Raw genomic sequence first — 17,757 nt, forward strand, 5'->3', positions numbered from 1 at the left:
CCTTTCCCCTACTGGGCAGCCAAGGCTGTGTCTGGCCCAAGAGGAGGGTTATTTGAGCTGCCCCCAGGCAGAGTCCAAGGCCTGCCGTGATATTAACAAAAAGAAGTGAAAATTGTCCCAGACTCCCAGCAGAGAATTCTCCCCAATGAATGCCCAGGCGCCCAACCTACCAGTGAACCTTGAGAATATTGACGCCCTAGCTACCTCTGGACCACAAAGCCCTCCCCCTGGCTCTTTCTGGGCCAGTTTGGACCCGAGCACAGCTGGAGCCAGCCCAGCACCAGGCACTCACTGAGGACCTGCACTGTGCAGATGGCTGCTTTGAAACCAGCAGAGGGAATAAGTGGGAGTCCTGGCCCGGGCCCCCAAAGGGCTTCAGATAATGTGAGGAGGAGGGGATCAGAGAGTTCCAGAATCTCCGAATTCGACGGGGGCTTAGAGAGGCTATTGGTCAAATCTGGGTCTGGCCAGAAATCTCCTCTAGAATGCTCCTGACAGAAGCCTAAAGACCTCTGCTCCTGGGGAGCCACTGCCTGCCTCTTGGAGCAGCCTATTACCAGGGGGTGAGCAGCAACCTTTAGGAAGCTTTTTCTAGGATCTAGCTGCAATCTGTTTATCGACATGCCTGCCACAATAGCAATAAAAACAGAGTTAGCTAACATCTATATAGTGCTTTAAGATTTGCAAAGCATTTGACAGATATGATTTCACTTGCTGCTACCAATAACCTTGGGGGTAGGGGGTCAGCAGTATTATGTCCTCATTTTAAGACAGAGTGAAGTGACTTGCCTAGGATCACCCAGATAGGAAGGGTCTGAGGCTAGATTTGAACTCAGGTCTTCCTGACTCCAGGTATATATTCTATAAAAATCATGGTAAGAATAGCTGACACACAAAATGTTTTATGATTTGTAAAATGTAACTCATGTGATCCTCATGAAAACCCACTGAGGTAGGTGCTATATGAAATGTGATTTCCATTTTTCAGTTGAGATGAGATTCCAAGAACTTAAATTGAACTGTGTCATGTATGAGGGAGGTGGTGGGATTCTAACAAAGGTCTTTCCTGACTCCAAGGCCCTTGTTTGAGCCTCTATAAAAAGTAACATTTGCATACTATGCCCTTCTCAATGGAGCCTCAAAGCTTATCTTTCAAAATGTCAACGTGCCTGCTCTCTCAGCAATGTGGGCACTGTCTCCATAGGTTCATGTGGCAATCTACTGCAGGCTCATCATTGTCTGTGATCTTAGCATCTGAACTTTGCCCATTTCATTGGGTGACTGACATGAATCTTGGGTCATGAGATTAATGAACAGGAAATCCAGGCTGTTCAAGAGGACTTTAATGAATACTATAGTCTGCAAGCTTAAGGGCCAGACTGGCAATGGAGAATGCTGTGAGCCAGATACTAAAAGCCCTGAGAAGAGGTGGGGGGGGGGTGTTACACAGATGATTGCAGTGGAGCTCAAGGGACAGAAAACTGTAGAGTGTGGGAGTCATGGGGAGGGATCTGTAAGTATCGGTGGAGAGCAAAGGGCAGGCCAACTGCCAGCCTTGCACCCTGTGTTGAAGAGGAGCAACTCACCCTGGAGAGGGCATCCAAGGACAACCATGGAACTATCTACTAGAGGGAACAAGGTTTCTGAGTGATACAACAAAATGTCACATGAGCTCCAAAGAAGAAGTCTGTGATAGATGATTTATTGTACCCCTATTTATTGCAGTACTAATCAATTTCATATGATTCAATGGGGGTGGTGACTATAAATTCTGATAATAAGTCTCAGAGTTGTGACCTGCAGATTGTAAGTTTATTTGCTCAATTATAGGAAGCTAACCAGAAGACCTCCAAACTTGATTTCCTTGTTATGGTGGCCAAGCCCAGCATGAGAGAAGTGACTCACATAAAAAGGACCCCAGATATGTTGGTTGCCCCCTCATCTCTTGTCATCCCACTATTGCCCAACATGAGGAAATGACCATAACCATGTAGCCAATGAGTGACCCTGGTTTTCAGACTGTGGTCTGCCCTTCTACCAAACTGTCAGCCCATGTAGATGCTTTGACATCAAGTTATCAGCCCAACCCCATGAGTCTGCATATTGGCTTAGTAGTAACTCCTGAAAGGTCAAGATAGGTCTCTTAAGGTCTGCTCACTAGCCTGTTTGTCAACCAATGGGATTCTGTATTTTATGCAGACCCTTCTAGAAGGCCAAGGGCAAGGTCTAGCAACGAATGAGATTCTGTGTTTTTGGTCTGCTTCACCTGTATTGCCCAAGTATCAAGCATAATAAAACTAAAGCCCCAGAGGAAGTGGTCTTCTTAGATCTGAGGTCCTCTTCAGTGGAGGGGCCATGGATGCTTTAATAAAGTGCCTTTGTCTCAGAGCTCTGCCCTCAGTGGCTTTTCTTGCAGATTGGGCAATTATAATCCCCACAAACATTGACTGTGGAGATCTGGGAAGGCTTAAAGGTAGAGCTGACTTTGACCTGGGTCTTTAGGATAGGAGTCTTTCAGGGATTTCACCCAATACAAATGGGAGAGCTAGAGTCTTACAGGGGTAAGAAAAAGCAGGAGAGTCTGAGTGGAATTTGAGGAAAAGCAGTACAGTTTGTCTAGAATCTACAAAAGGGATTCAGATAAGGCTAGGAAAAGTAATAAGTTGCAGGCAAATTTCAGAAGGCCTTGAATGTCAGGCTCAAGACTTGAGGTTTGATTCATTAGGCAGCAGGAAGCTATTAAGGTTTCTGAGCTGAGTAAGGCACTGGGAGCCTGACTCTGCCAGCTGTGGAGAATGGATTGAGAGACTGGCAAAAGGCAAAAGTTAGTAAACTGTATTAGTCCTGGCAAGAAAAATAAGCATTTATGTAGCACCTACTGTATGCTAGGCATTGTGCTAAGAACTCCTCACAAGTGCTTTATCTAATCCACAACCACCATGGGAGGGGGATGCTATGATTACCCCAATTTTACAGTTGAGGAAACTGAGGCATTCAGAGATTTCAGAGTAACCTGACCAAGGTCACACAGCTAGGATATATCTGAGGCTGGATTAGAACTCAGATCTTCTTGAGTTCAAAGCCAGTGCTCCATTCCCAGAGACACCAGGTGCTTGTAATAGGGCTTGAATTAGAGTAGGGTTCTTAGCCTGGGCTCCACAGACGTTCCCGACCCCACTCCCACTCCCAGGCTTCTCAGGGCAGATGTCAAGAACTCCATGGACTTGGAATAGATAAATAAGTGAATTGCTGTATTGCATTATAATTAGTATCTTTTGTAATCCTGTGTGTTTTACCTTATGCATTTCAAACCAGATTCTCACAAGAGGACCTAGGTTTCCCCAGAGTGCCAATAAAAATGAAAAGTTCCTGAGCTAGAGACAAGTGGTAGAGCAGACAGAATATTGGATATGAACTTTGAAAACCTGGGTTCCAATCTGCCACTTAGAGGTTGTAAAACCATGTATAGGACATTTGATCCCAATAAGTTTCACTGTCAAAAGTAACTGGTGGCTTGTCAGATAGAATTTTATACCTGGAGCCAGCAAGTCCTGCTCACTATCTGGGTGACACTGGGCAAGTCACTTAACCTCTGCTTGCCCCGATTTGCCCAAAGGTAAAGTGGGGGATAACAATTGTCCCTAGCTGCCTGACTTGTTGTGAGGCTCGGCTTTGTACAGTATATGGTCACTGATGTTGTTGAGTTAGTTTCAATCGCACGTGAATTTTGGTGACGCCATTTGGGGTTTTCTTGGCAAAGATACTGGAATGGTTTTCTGTTTACTTCTCCTGGCTCATTGTACAGATGAGGACGTTCATTACCTGCATGCAAAAATAATACACTCATATATATGTAGAGCCTACATCAGATTTCACACCATCTTGGGGCGGGAGGAGGACAGGGAGGGGCAGAAAATTTAAAACTCAGAATCTTATGGAAGTGAATGTTGAAAACTAAAAATAAATACATTAATTTTTAAAAAGAGGTATAATCTGACAAAATGGAAAAAAATACGTATACACACGTGTGAATATGGCTCCAGACAAAAAGAAGCCCCTAATGACAGCGAAAGCAGAAGAAACAAGGCTAAGGCCCCATTATAGTGACTCGGCTTGTGTGCTTCAAAGGGAATCATCTGTCCATGACTCGAAATACGCAAATCAGTGTTAACAGCATCCTGCCCCTTCCTCACTGTTGTAGAGTGATGAGATTAGGGAAAGAAATGCCAGACAAGAGAAAATGAAAATTAAGGCTTCAGAAGGAAAAGCCTGGAGAAATGGTCAGAGTAATTCAGGCCTCCCTAAGCTGGAAAGCTCCTGAAGAATGACCAAGTGATCACTGGCTCTTATGATGGGGCCTAGCACCTCTCACAGGGACTTTCATTCAAAGACTGAAGGACCAAGCTCTGGGGAAAAGAGGCTCAGCCCATTGCTGGAATGAAGCCAGGCCACTGTTGGGCTATCCCTCCCACAGGCCAAATATCACCTTTGCCACAGTAACCGAGGCATGGAGAGCTGGATTGCCATGACCTTTGTTTTGTTTAGCTCAGAGCCCCCAGATAGAATAAAGTCAAGTCAAAGTGAATTGATTAAACACCTACCATGGGCAGGCATGGTATGAAGGAAACACAAACAATGCAGCTATCAGATCCAGCCTCAAGGAGCATGCTTTCTACTGGGGGAGACCATGTGTAAGCAACTACGTACTTAGAGTGCTTTGTGGATGGGAGCTCTCCTTAGCATGGCCCTTTAGACTTTGATCTCATTTCCCTGGATGGCAGTTTCCTTGTTGACTGAAAGAAGGGATTAGATTAGATAATTTCTGAAGCTCCTCCCAATGTTCCTTTTTAGGGGATGACAGGAGGACAAGAAAGACGAAATTCAGACTGTGAAGAAGGGAAGGAGTCAATCAATCAGTAAGCATTTACTGAGCACCAACCATGTACCACACACCATGCTATGTACTGGGGATGGAAAGAAAGACCCTCCCCCCCAAAAAAGATGTCTCTTCTCTCAAGGAACTCAGCCTAACAAAGGAGACAATTGGTTCATAGAAGCTATAGGAAGAGGAGTTGGAGATAATCAACAGAGGGAAAGCACTAGAATTAAGAACAGGGAAAGATTTCCTGCAGAAGATGGAATTTCAAGGAAGGCAGGAATTGGTGAGGGGGAGGGAGGGCATTCCAGGCCTGAGTTCCACCAGGGAAAATGCTCAAGGATTCGGGCTGAGAAAGGGCCATTGGATTTAGCAATTAAGTGATCCTTAGTGATCTTGGAGAGAACAGTTTCAGTTGGATGGCTAGGGCAGAAGCCAGATTGTAGAGAGTTTAGAAGTGAGTGAGAGGAGAGGAAGCAGGGACTCCCATTGTCCACTTCTCAATGGGTTTAGCCAGAAATGAAAGGCCAGATCTGGCACAATAGATAAAACCACAGGTCCACAAGGAATACAACATGCACATGTATATACACACATAGAGAAGTTTAGAAAGGTCTGATATATATTACCCCTACTTGTCTATGAACACTTAGCTGGTTCTTATTCTTTCTTGGTTTATTCTCCTTATGTCTATGACCCTTTAATTCTCAAGGGTAGAAATCTATCTCCTGATGGTGACATCACCACTACCACCATATTCCCTGTTTGCCATGCAAATCAACTGGGGAAGAAAAGTTTAAGGGACCAGGTGAATTGCTGAACCTGGTGACAATTGTCAAACTTCCTACCAGGAACCCAAATCACTAAACTCTTATACCTATATATGAACCCAGGCAGAGAAGGCTAGATGTAACTTTGTTTACCTCCTTGCTAATAGACAAATTAACCATCTTCCAAGGCAATTCTGGGGACTGCCATTAGACAGCTCGGTAGAGTGGTTTGCAAATGGTTTGGTCTTGGGACCCCCTCACACTCTTAAAAATTATTGAGGATCCCCCAAAGAGCTCTTATTTATATGGATTATAGTTGTTGCTAATTACTATATTAGAAATCAAAATACCTTAACATTATCAAAATAGTTTTGACCTCACAGGCTCCCTAAAAATGTCTTGAGGACTCTCAGGTACCCCCAGACCACATTTTGAGAACCATTGGCTCAGTATATGGTTCTATGTGTATTCTAAAAAGACTGGAAAGATAGTGTCTGCCCACACCTGCCCTAGATCCTTCTCTGCGCTATAACCCTGAATCACCCACTGCCTGTGGCTATTACCCATGTGTGGGACAGCAACTTTATCCCAGAATTAAACTCAGAGGCTTCTCAAGGTAGAAAGTAGAAAGAAATTTTATTACGATCTCGCAAGAAAGGGCAACTCATCACATCAAGAGTTCTGTCAGTGTCAGAGCACACTAAGCACAGATAATACAGTTTCTTATATAGGACCTAACGCAAATTTCTCCTTCCCGACCCCCTTCCTCTCTGCTCAAAATCAAGATCCTTGAGGGTACAATCTGGGAAGCGACAAATCTACCCCAATGACAATAACAAAGAACAAAAGGTATAGTTATCTTGACAAGCAGATGCAGGTTATTTTTGACAAACCTCGTCTCCCAATAATTCTTGCACCTGTAACAGATGACAAAACCAGTCTTTCCCACCGTTCTTACATCTGCAATGGATGACGGGCTTAGTCTCCCACCATTCTTACATCTGCAACAGATGGTGAGCCTAGTCTCTCACCATTCTTACATCTTCTGACATGGTTTGCATCTGTTTTTTTTTCTGGCATCTCCTTTCCTCTTTCAGGCCCCTTACCCTTAGGTAAATATGTGGATGTAAGCATCCTGTGTCCTTATTCTTATCCCCAGAGGATCCCATGGTCATTATGTTGTCTTACAGAAAAATGAAGCAGAAAAATGAGATTTAGATTTTATGAAAGGTTTTAGTATCCCACTCATTTGGATTTTCTGAAAGGTCTTTACTATCCTGCTTACCCAGAAGTTAACTCATATGCATCTCAAATTCAACAGACTCCCTTCTATCTCTCATGAGGGCACTATCACCCTTTGAGCCATCCTTGACTATTTACTCTTCCTCACCCCCAGTATCTAATCATTTCCAATTTCATAATTCCAGCTCCTCAACATCTCCCCCACCCATCCTTCTTTCCGCTTATGAGGCCACATCCTAGTTCATACCCACATCACTTCCCACCCAGAATATTTCATTGGTCTCCTCATTGGTGTCCCTGCTTCCAGTCTCTACTCCCCAAGCTATACTGCCTACACTTACCAAAGTGATATCTATTCCTAAAGCAGGGCTTGGATCATATCAATTCCTCACCCCTCTCACCCCCACTTCACCCCTCACCCACATTGCTGTCATTTTTTACCTTTGGATTGAATACAAAATATAGTTTACCCTTGGCTCTCCACAACATGGCCCCTGCCAATCTGTCCATGATTGTCACACATTACTTGCCTTAAATTACTCTTTGGTCCAGTCACAGTAGCCTGTTCACTGCTTGTCACACACAATATTCTTTGTGCCTTTGAACTGGCTGTCCCCCCAAATCCCTGGAACTCATATCCTCCTCAGTCGATAAACATTTACTAAGCACCTACTATGTCACAGGCATTGTGTTAAATTCTAGGGATACAAAAAGAGGCACAAGACAGTCTCTATCCTGACAGAGTCTACAATCTAATGGAAGAGATAACAGGCAGACAAGTATAGATAACCTAAGCTACATACAGAATTACTAGGAAATAAATTTTCAAAGAGAAGGCACTAAAATCAAGCAGGAGTGGGGAAAGCTTCCTCTAGAAGATGGGATTTTAGTTGTAACTTGAAGGTAACAAAGGAAGGCAGGCAGTAGAGATGAGGAGGGACAGCCTTCCAGGCGTGGGGGACAGAGAAAATGCCAAGAGTTGAGAGATGGAGTGACTTGTTCATAGAACAATACAGAGAGCAGGGTCACTGGATCAAAGTGTAGCTATCAAGGAGTAAAGTGGAAAGGTGGGAAGGGTGGGCTATGAAGGGCTCTGAATGCCAAGCAGAGTACTTTGTATTTGATCCTTGAGGCAGTAGGGAGCTACTGGAGATTATTGGAGGGGAGAGTGTTTAAGAAGAAGCACATTAGTGACTGAGTGTAAGATGGATTGGAGTGGGGAAGAACTTGGGACAGGCAGACCCACCAGCAGCTGTTGCAATGGTCCAGGTATGAGGTGAGGAGGGCCTGCACCATAATGGGGGCGTGGGGGCAGCATCAGAGGAGAGAAGAAAGATGATGAAGAGGTGAAATCTAAAGGCCTTGGCAACAGTTTGAATGGGGGAATGAGGGATAGAGAGGAATCTGGGGTGACTTATAAGCTGTGAAGCTGGGGACTGGAAAATGATGTTGCTCTCCAGGATAACAGGGAAGGTAGGAGGAGGGCAATGGTTTATGGGGATTATAAGCTCCTTGAGAATAGAGACGTTTTGTGCCTTTTTGTATCCCCAGCACTTAGCTTAGTATCTGGCACATAGTAGGTGCATAACAAATATTCATTGACTGAATGTGCTCTGAAGGAAGCTATGGATTCTAAAAAGGGCAGGGTGGGTATATTCCAGGTCTAGGAAACAGCCTGTGCCAAGGCATAGACTACATTGTTTTTTCTGTCTCTCATGTTTCAAAAGTTTTACGAATCTTTGACCATGTCTTGCAGTAATTTCTGCCTTCAGTGTTCTCTAAGGCTATCCCCCATAATGTGATTTCCCTTTTTCCTCTTCCCAATCTTGAGTCCTCTCACTGCTCATGCCTTGCCAAATGCCAACCCTGGATGACTTTGATCATCAACCTTCTCTGCTCCTCCTCACTTACTGCCAATTAATGATAGGGAAAACCACCCAAAAAAGGAGTGCTGACTGGGTACAAATTTATGTTAATTAACCTAACCAGCCTCTTCCTACCCCTAGTGTGCCCCCCTCATGACTTTTGTTTGCCTTGTATATGTTTTGTAGGTGTGTGTGTTGGTAAGCAAAATGGGCTCTTAGCACTTAGTTCCAGTGCTTAGCCCTTGAAGTGTTTGGCCTTTATTTCTTTGATTAGATTTGGGTGTCCTTGGTGCCTCCTTGCCTCAGGGGAGGGACTAGTTTATACATGAGTTTGAGTGACATGTCTGGGACAGCGGAGGCTTTTAGACCACGTGGGTTTAAGTCACGTCTTTGTGACGATTCTAGGTCACGTGGGTGAGTCACGTGTGAAACTCACCCCTGACCCTGAAAAAGATATAAAACCAGAGGTTTCTCATCTTCGGAGCTCTTACCCACAGCAGTGGTGCTGCGCGTGACTCTGGGCCAGCCCCTTTCATGAGCTCCTGGACTGAACCTAGATGTTGGTAACTATGAATCTGTATTTGGTCTGTCTGTTGATGTTTGTAATTTGTTTGTATTTGCTCTGAAGTTCAGGGTGCTGACTTTTTCCCCTGAACTAAGTGAATGGTATTTGTATGCTGAATTAAAGTAAGCTCGTCAACCCCTTCAACCTTGCTTTCCTTATTAAAGCAGATCAAAAGAACCTGTGCTTTTGCAGTGTGTTGGCAGCTTTCCAGGTGCTGGTTGTTGGTGGATCTTACACCCGCACAGAAGCTGCTAGCCGGATTGTGGAAACAGTGTGCCATTGTATACTTGTTTTACCATAATAGACTACAATTAAGGAATACTCCCTCCTCTCTCTCTCTCTCTCTCTCTCTCTCTCTCTCTCTCTCTCTCTCTCTCTCCCTCTCCTTTACTTGTTTTTCCCTCCCTCCCTTTTCTGCACCTTTCTGCCCTCTACTCCCTCTCCTTCTGTGTCTTAGTATCTCTATCTCTCTTTTCTTTCCTTTCTTCCTTTCCTGTCTCCTTCCTTTTCCTTCTTTTCTTTTGTTGCTTTCCTTTTCTTTCTTTTCCTTTTTCTTCCTCCTCCTCCTCCTCCTCCTCCTCCTCCTTCTCCTCCTCCTCCTCCTCCTCCTCCTTCTCCTTCTCCTTCTCCTTCTCCTTCTCCTTCTCCTTCTCCTTCCTTCTCCTTCTCCTTCTCCTTCTCCTTCTCCTTCTCCTTCTCCTTCTCCTTCTCCTTCTCCTTCTCCTCCTCCTTCTCCTTCTCCTTCTCCTTCTCCTTCTCCTCCTCCTTCTCCTTCTCCTTCTCCTTCTCCTTCTCCTTCTCCTTCTCCTTCTCCTTCTCCTCCTCCTCCTCCTCCTCCTCCTCCTCCTCCTCCTCCTCCTCCTCCTTCTCCTTCTCCTTCTCCTTCTCCTCCTCCTTCTCCTTCTCCTTCTCCTTCTCCTTCTCCTCCTCCTCCTCCTCCTCCTCCTTCTCCTTCTCCTTCTCCTTCTTCTCCTTCTCCTCCTCCTCCTCCTCCTCCTTCTTCTTCGTCTTCTTCTTCTCTCTCTTCCTTGTCCAGACCTATAATTTTATGGCCTTTTACTGTTGTAGATCAGCCACTCTCTAGCTACCTTCAGTCTTAGAGAACTGCCTAGGGATGCCACAGGATTATATAACTCGCCATTGGTCTGCTAATCTGAAATAAACTCTCCTGTAATTAGACCAAATTTAGCACGCATTCATAGATTGAATTTCCATACTGGGGAATTCCTTATACCAGTGACATGACAGATCTTCTTCCTATCTTTATGTACTGGGAATTTTGAATAAAAATTTTGATACAAAATAGACTCCTCAGATAAAGAGCTTAGAATCAAGTAAGAGAAATAAGACATGTTCCTCAAATGAATGATACATAGTAGAATGTCAGGAAAGGCCTAGACCAGTGATGTCAAACTCAAATAGAATCAGACCCCTGGAAAACCATAAATTAACATTATCCATGTTGTATAATATTTTTTTGAATTATTTTGTTAAACACTTCCCAATCCAGACATTTTAATCTGTTTTATGAGTTTGATGCCTCTGGTCTGGACAGCAAGCTAAAAGGTAATATGAAGAGAGAGCTATGGCCTTGGCTATATATAAGGGGAAGGTTCATGGAGAAAAGAGCAACAGACTTATGCTTTTAAGGAAGATGAAAGAGAGTGATATCATTACATAGGCACTTTATGAAAACTGGCTTTCCATGGATGGCTAACAAGTAGGCATCCTTAATGATGGTGATGGGAGGCTTATTGTGTTGTGGTGTTTGTCCTTTGTTTAAAGCAAGGACCATGGCATCAGGGAAATGATGACATGGCTTGCAGTTGACTTTGATTTGAGTGAGGGAGGGCTGGGCAAGGTCACCAGCCTCACTTTCTCCTCCACAACCATCTAGATCCAGTGACCAGATATTCATCAGGATGACTGGAAATGATCCAGGATGCAATGGGAGACCCTAGCCCTTTAAGCTAAGGCCTTTTCATGTTCTCACTTAGATTGAGGTAAAACTCATTCAGCGAAAAGACCTCTTTAAGAAGTCAGACAGGGGGTCAGCTAGGTGGCACAGTGAGTAGAGCACCGGCCCTGGAGTCATGAGGACCTGAGTTCAGATACGGCCTCAGACACTGGACACATGTACTAGCTGTGTGACCTTGGGCAAGTCACTTAACCCCAACTGCCCTGCCTAAAACAAAAAACAAAAACAAAACAAAAAAAAAAAGAAGTGAGTCACAGGAGGTGATGGAAGGTAGGAAGGATTTAGAAGAAAGGGTGGTGATTTCAGTTTGGGACATGTTGGCTTGGAGGTGCTGGTGGTAATAAATAAAGGTGGGATGCTCAAACATCTCATTTTCCCCCAGCAACACTCATTTTAGACACCTTAGACACCTTAGACACCTTCTCCACTCTCCCTTCCCTGCCCTCCCCTTCCAGCTTTTCAGCTTTCTTCTCGGGTGGTTTCCCTCCATTATATTTTAAGGTCTTTGAGGGCAGGGACTGTCTTTCTTTTTCTATATGTGTATCCCCAGTACTTAGTACAGTACCTAGCACACAGTAAATACTTAATAAACATTTAAGGACTATTGTGACTATTGAAGAGAGTAGAAGCTCGAGGCAGAAAGACTGGAGGACAAAATATAGCAATAGTCTTTCCGGAACATAAGGAAGTACTGGGCTATAGTGGTAATGAATGAAGGGAAATAACTCTAACCTTAACCCTAAAATGTGCATGGGGGGTGGGAGGTCATTGTGAGTTTTTTAACTCTATGTTTTATAGGTGGCACTCCAATATGAAGTCACTTAGGCTAAGTGGCCATAATGTCCCTGAACATAGAGACAGTGGTAGACAGCATGTACTTTTCTAGTATCCTGAGTCATTCAAACCCTGTGTCAAGCTATTAAACTATCCCAGCTTCTGATTGGATGAGATTCCAAGCCCACTGGCAACTGTGAGCCCTCCCCATTCATGGGGGCTCTGAAACACTCCACACTAAGTCTGCTATTCATAAGTGACCTGGAGAATTTGCCCATCACATCTGGGTCTAATTAGGAATGCCCCTCCCACATCTGACCTTGATCACCTGTTCTCAACCAAGGCCATTTTGAGGATGCAAAACTTGCCTGCTCAGACCCTTCTCCCCACCCCCACCCCCAGACTAAACACTCCCACTAAGATCTTTGCTCTCATACACGTCTCCTTCCTCGTCCAGCTGGGTATGGGGCTGAAACTCTGGCTGTATTGTCATACAGTAAGTGTGGATTGTTTTTTTTTCTTTTGGCCTCTTCATGGTGCCACACAATAACAAAGCTCATGTTTGTCCTAGCTTTCCAAAAAATCCCATATGAACCCCCAATCTTGGTCTTTGCTCTAAACGCAGCAATAAAACCAAATCTACCAGTGTAAGAGACAAAGACAGGGCAGAATCAGCAGAACTAGGCAACTACTTGGATGGGGGCTGGGGGTTTAGGGGATGAAGGAGAAAAAAGAGTCAAACCTGACTTGGAGGTTTGAAAGCTCAGGGACATCCACAGAAACAGGGATGGTGAAAGGTTGGGCAGGCTTATACAGAAAAGGACAAGGATTTCACTTTGGGGCCTGTTGGGCTGGAGATGCTGATAATAATAAAAAAAACTACCCCTGCAACAATAATCACTGGCATGTATACAGTGTTTTAAGGTTGGCAGGATCCATTTACATGTTCTTCTTTGGAAATAAAGGTTTGCCTGTATAGCAGACAATGGATAGGTACTCAAGACAGAGAGAGGAGCTTCACTGATCACCCTCTGGACCCCCATTTCATCTGGTTTGAACTTCTCCTAAGCACTTAGGATATTTAACTTGGTGATATTGTCAATGCATATTTTCTCCCTTTCACTTCAGTTTGTACTGCAGCTATTTGTCACACATATTTTATGTCTAGCACAGTCAGAAACATGTCTTAGTCCAATTTCTAACCCCAATTCCCAACCTACTCCACCCCTGCCAGCAGCTAATACTGTGACTTGCTCACACGAGAAATGAGCGCTTGGTAGAATGGAACAGCTGATCATTACTAGAGATTCTCCTCTAGCCACTTCAGATACTTGTTGAGTTCCCTATGGCCTGCTCTAAAATTCCTACTGAATAACAAGATTCCATGGAACCCATCCTCCACATGTTCATGGACTACCTGGACACCCACAGCCCTAAGGCGGGAGACATACATGAGCCCATCATCTCTTAAGACATCATACTGACAGGTGAGGATATGGGTTAAGGGCAAACGCTGTAACTTAGAGTCATCAGCTAACAGAGGGGATGCTCTGACATCCAGAAATCCCGGGTACTTTTTTGCAAGGTCAGAGTGTCCATGAATTGGGTTGGTATACAGGTGTCCTTTTTGAAACCTCTCAGGAAGCAGGGTACTCCAGTTGACAAACTGGAAGAGATGGCTGGACTCCACAGGTGTATGTTGGTTAGCAAGCATGGCTTCCTTCAGCGCCTTGTCTGAGGTGAAATACAAGCTCCAAAGCACAACCATGTCATATTTGGGCAGGATGGGCATATGGGCATTATCTCTGTATGATGGCAAATCCATATCAAGAGCCTGAAGAGCAGGATAAATTAAAGACTGAATCTTCACTTTTATCTTGACTTCTGGGTCATCTAGAAGCTGAAAAACAAAGAGACAATACCTTGCTCAATTGGAATTCATACTGGACAGGACCTTAGCGGTCATTACAACCCTATCAATTAAAAGCTGGCAGGTATGTTGGAGGCCATCCAGTCTAAGATCCTTCTTTTACAAATGAAGAAGCAAAGGCCTTGGTTGGGAATTGTTGGGAGTCACAGAGATTAGGATCTATCATAGTAGAGCATTTGTTTGGGCATCTTCTGATTTTGTCTTGTTTCCACAATAGTTTTCAATCACCCATCTGATAATAATTGGGACAGTGAGTTTTTAGAAAAAATCCAAGTAAAGAATATTTACAATCATGGAATCTCATCAACAGGACAAAAATCCTCCCAAAGTCATCTCCAGTGAGTGGTCCTCCAGCCTTTGTTGGAAGGCTTTTGAAGGGCCCATTCCACCTTTAGATAGTTCCAATTAATAGGAAGCTTTCTTAGCCTAAACTAGCCTCTGAAGCTTCCACTCTTTGCTTCTAGTTCTGTCTTGTAAGGCCAAACACTATGAGTGTATTCCCTCTCCATAGAACAACCATGGACAAATACTTGAATAAACTCTTATGCTTTGTTTGTGTTCACTAAGTCTTCTCTTCCCAACATCTTCTTCTAAGTGATTCCCATGGGACAAGGGTGAATGGCCCTTCAGTATCCTGGTCATCCTCCTTGGGATGCTGTTCTCCTTATCAGTGTCCTTGCTACCATGTGGTACCCAGAAATAAACAATCTTCCAGTTGTCTTCTGAGAAGGGAAAGAGCTCACTGAAAGGATCAAATCCTCTCTCCTGGATTCTCTGCACATTGGAAAGTGAAGTGAGTCAGCAACCAATTATCTGGTCCTCTCTTTTCCTTATATGCGGAATTTCTTTACCTGTGCCAAACACGTGTTCTGTAGAGAGTGCTAGTGGGGCACAGTGAAGAAGCTCCTGGGATTGGAGTGAGATGTCCTGAGTCTGAGTCATAAGTGAATGTGATGTGGAGTTGGAAGAAACTTCAGAGATAAGCTGACTAGAGTTCCCTCAATTAACAGCTGGAATAGATTTTAGGTGTTTGCCAATCCAGTCTCTGCTTCTCATAGATGTGGAAACTGTGGCTCAGAAAATGAAATAATTTGTTCACTGTTAAAGTCACTGAATGACAGGAAACCCAAAATTTGAACTCAAGTCCTATCTCTACCCTCACCAAGCCTACATTCTCCTTGGAGGAAGAAGAGAAGATACAATAGTAACAGCTAAGTTAATGATAAGGTGATCTGTGCAGTGAAAAAACTCTAGGAATACGGGAAATAGAGAAGGCTTCATGGAGTTTTTGAAACTGAACCCGAGCCAAGAAGGAAGACAAGGCAGCAGACAGTTGAAGGCCCCTGGGAAGGGCCTGGGTCACTAGAGGCAAATGGGCAACTCTCAAGGAGAGCAATGAGCCCGGTGTATTTGGATTTGAAGCACAGGTGGTGGTAGAAAGCAGAGGTCAGAGCCAGATGACAGAAAGCATTAAAGATCAGGTTGACCTAGTTTGTCCTTAAGATACTAGGGAACCAATGAAGGATTTTGAGCAGAGGAATGACACTGTCCAATATGGATCTTCAGAAGATAATTTTGTCAGCTCTGTAAAGCATGGATTGAAGAGGGAAAGGAACTGAAAAGAGAGTTACTAATTAGGAGGTTATGACAGTAGCCCAGGTGAGAATAGATGAGTGTCTAAGCCACTGGGTGGTGGCTCTGGGGGTGGAGAAAAGAAGATATATGAGACATACCATGGAACAAGAATTGGCAAGACTTAGCAACTGATTAATTGTGAGAGGTGGACATGGACAAAGTGCCAGAGGTGACTCAGTTATAGAATGGGACAGTTTTAGAGGAGGAAGATAAGAGTTCAGCTTTGGATACATTGAACTATTGAGAAGACACCCAAGTGGAGATTTCCAGCAGGCAGAGGGGGAAAATATCTGGATTTCTAGAGAGAAATTAAGGCTGGATTAAAGATTTAGGTGCCATTGGTGTAGTGGTGATACAAGATGAAGGAAGGAAAGAAGAGAGGAGAAGTGGGATGGGAAGAGAGAAAAGGGAAGGAGGAAAAGGGAAGGGAAGGTGAGCAAAGTATTGAGGGTCAACCATGATTATAGAAGGGATGGCCTAGAAGCCTGCTCAAACCTTAGAATTGGTAAATTTTCAGTGTGAGCATTTGCACCTCAGAAATTGACAAACACTACAAATCAGGATGGGATTTCTTATTTTGTTGATTGCATGGATTTAAGAAAGGCCAGATGGATGTTAATAAAGTAGACTATATTTCAAAGAATCCCAGCTGCTGTATTTTCAAAGAAGTAGTTATTAAACATTTACCAGCACAACCCTGATTAGAAGGTAGCTGTATTAACAATCCGGCTAGCAGCTTCTGTGGGGGTGTAAGATCCCCCCCACAGCCAGCACCCAGGAGGCTGCCAACACCCAGGAGGCTGCCAGGACGCCGGGAAAGCACAGGTTCTTTTTATCTGCTTAAACAAGGAAAGCACGGTGAAGGGGTTGACCAGCTTACTTTAATCCAGCATTCAGTTAGCATACAGACAACATTCATTTAGTTCAGGGGAAAAGTGCCAGCATTCAGTTAGTTCAGGGGAGCAAAGAGACAAGCATCAAGAAACATACCAAATACAGATTCATTCACGTATTTCAGGAGAAAAAGCCAGCACCCTGAGGTTCAGAATATTCATTTAGTTCGGGAGAAATGAACCAGCACCCCAAACCTCAAAACCAAAATACAAACAAATTACAAATATCAACAGACAGACCCAATACAATTCATCGTTACCAACATCTGGGCTCGGCCCAAGAGCAAGGACTGGCCCAGAGTCACGCTTGCCGCTGCTCCCACACCAACCGGAAAAGGAAAGAGAGCTCTTCAAGCTGTCTTCTCCCCTCTTATAGAGTTTTTGACATCATCAAGTGCCGCCTGAATGACCAGGGCCAATTGGTTCTTGAGTTGGCCCTTCCCCCTAGTATAGACTAGGTTAAGACCCAACAGGGCGTGGCTCTGGAGTCAACACCTCCCCTCAGCCAGCCACATGACTCATCACACAGGAAGTTCTCTGTTCCCAGGCATGGTCGCTGGGCTTCCTGCCCCAGAAGAGAAGCCCCAGCACCCAGCGAGGCTCAGTGAGGTAAGCTGAGTCACTCAAAGAAAACAAAGGCCATTCTGGTCACAGTAGCCAAATGGATGAAGAATTAACAAAGCAGACTGAGGAATGGTCAAAAAGTCAGAAGAATCAAAGTCCAGTTATAACCAAAGAGCAATGTTTGCAATTTGATTAGCATAGTTCTCCACTCTACAGGCCTGAGGCTTGGCTGATGCAAACCTGTTTTGGAAAGTATTGACAAACTTACAATAAGCTGGTGAAAATGACCTCCTCCCCTTAAGAGGAAAATGTTAGCCACTTTGAAAAAGAGAATGATGTTATTATTCAAGTACATTTAAAAAACAAGCCTGGTAGCAGCAAGAAAGATGGATTGGAAAGAGAAGGGATGGAGGCAGAGAAATTAGAAGGGAAGGTATAGCTATAGTTCAGATGGAAGTTAATGAAGGACCAGCCCAGTGGCTGGAGTGGTGGTAGTAAATTAAAGGAGGAGGAGCTGGGTGGGAGAGATAAGGAGGCAGAATCTGCAGAACTGGGCAACTATGCAGATGGTTTAGGGGATGAAGGAGAAAAAAAAGAGTCAAACCTGACTTGGAATGTTCAATGCTGTTAGACTTGCACAGAAACAGGGATGGTGGAAAGTTGGG

The sequence above is a fragment of the Trichosurus vulpecula genome, chromosome 4 (assembly GCF_011100635.1).
Source record: "Trichosurus vulpecula isolate mTriVul1 chromosome 4, mTriVul1.pri, whole genome shotgun sequence".
Lineage (NCBI taxonomy): Eukaryota > Metazoa > Chordata > Mammalia > Diprotodontia > Phalangeridae > Trichosurus > Trichosurus vulpecula.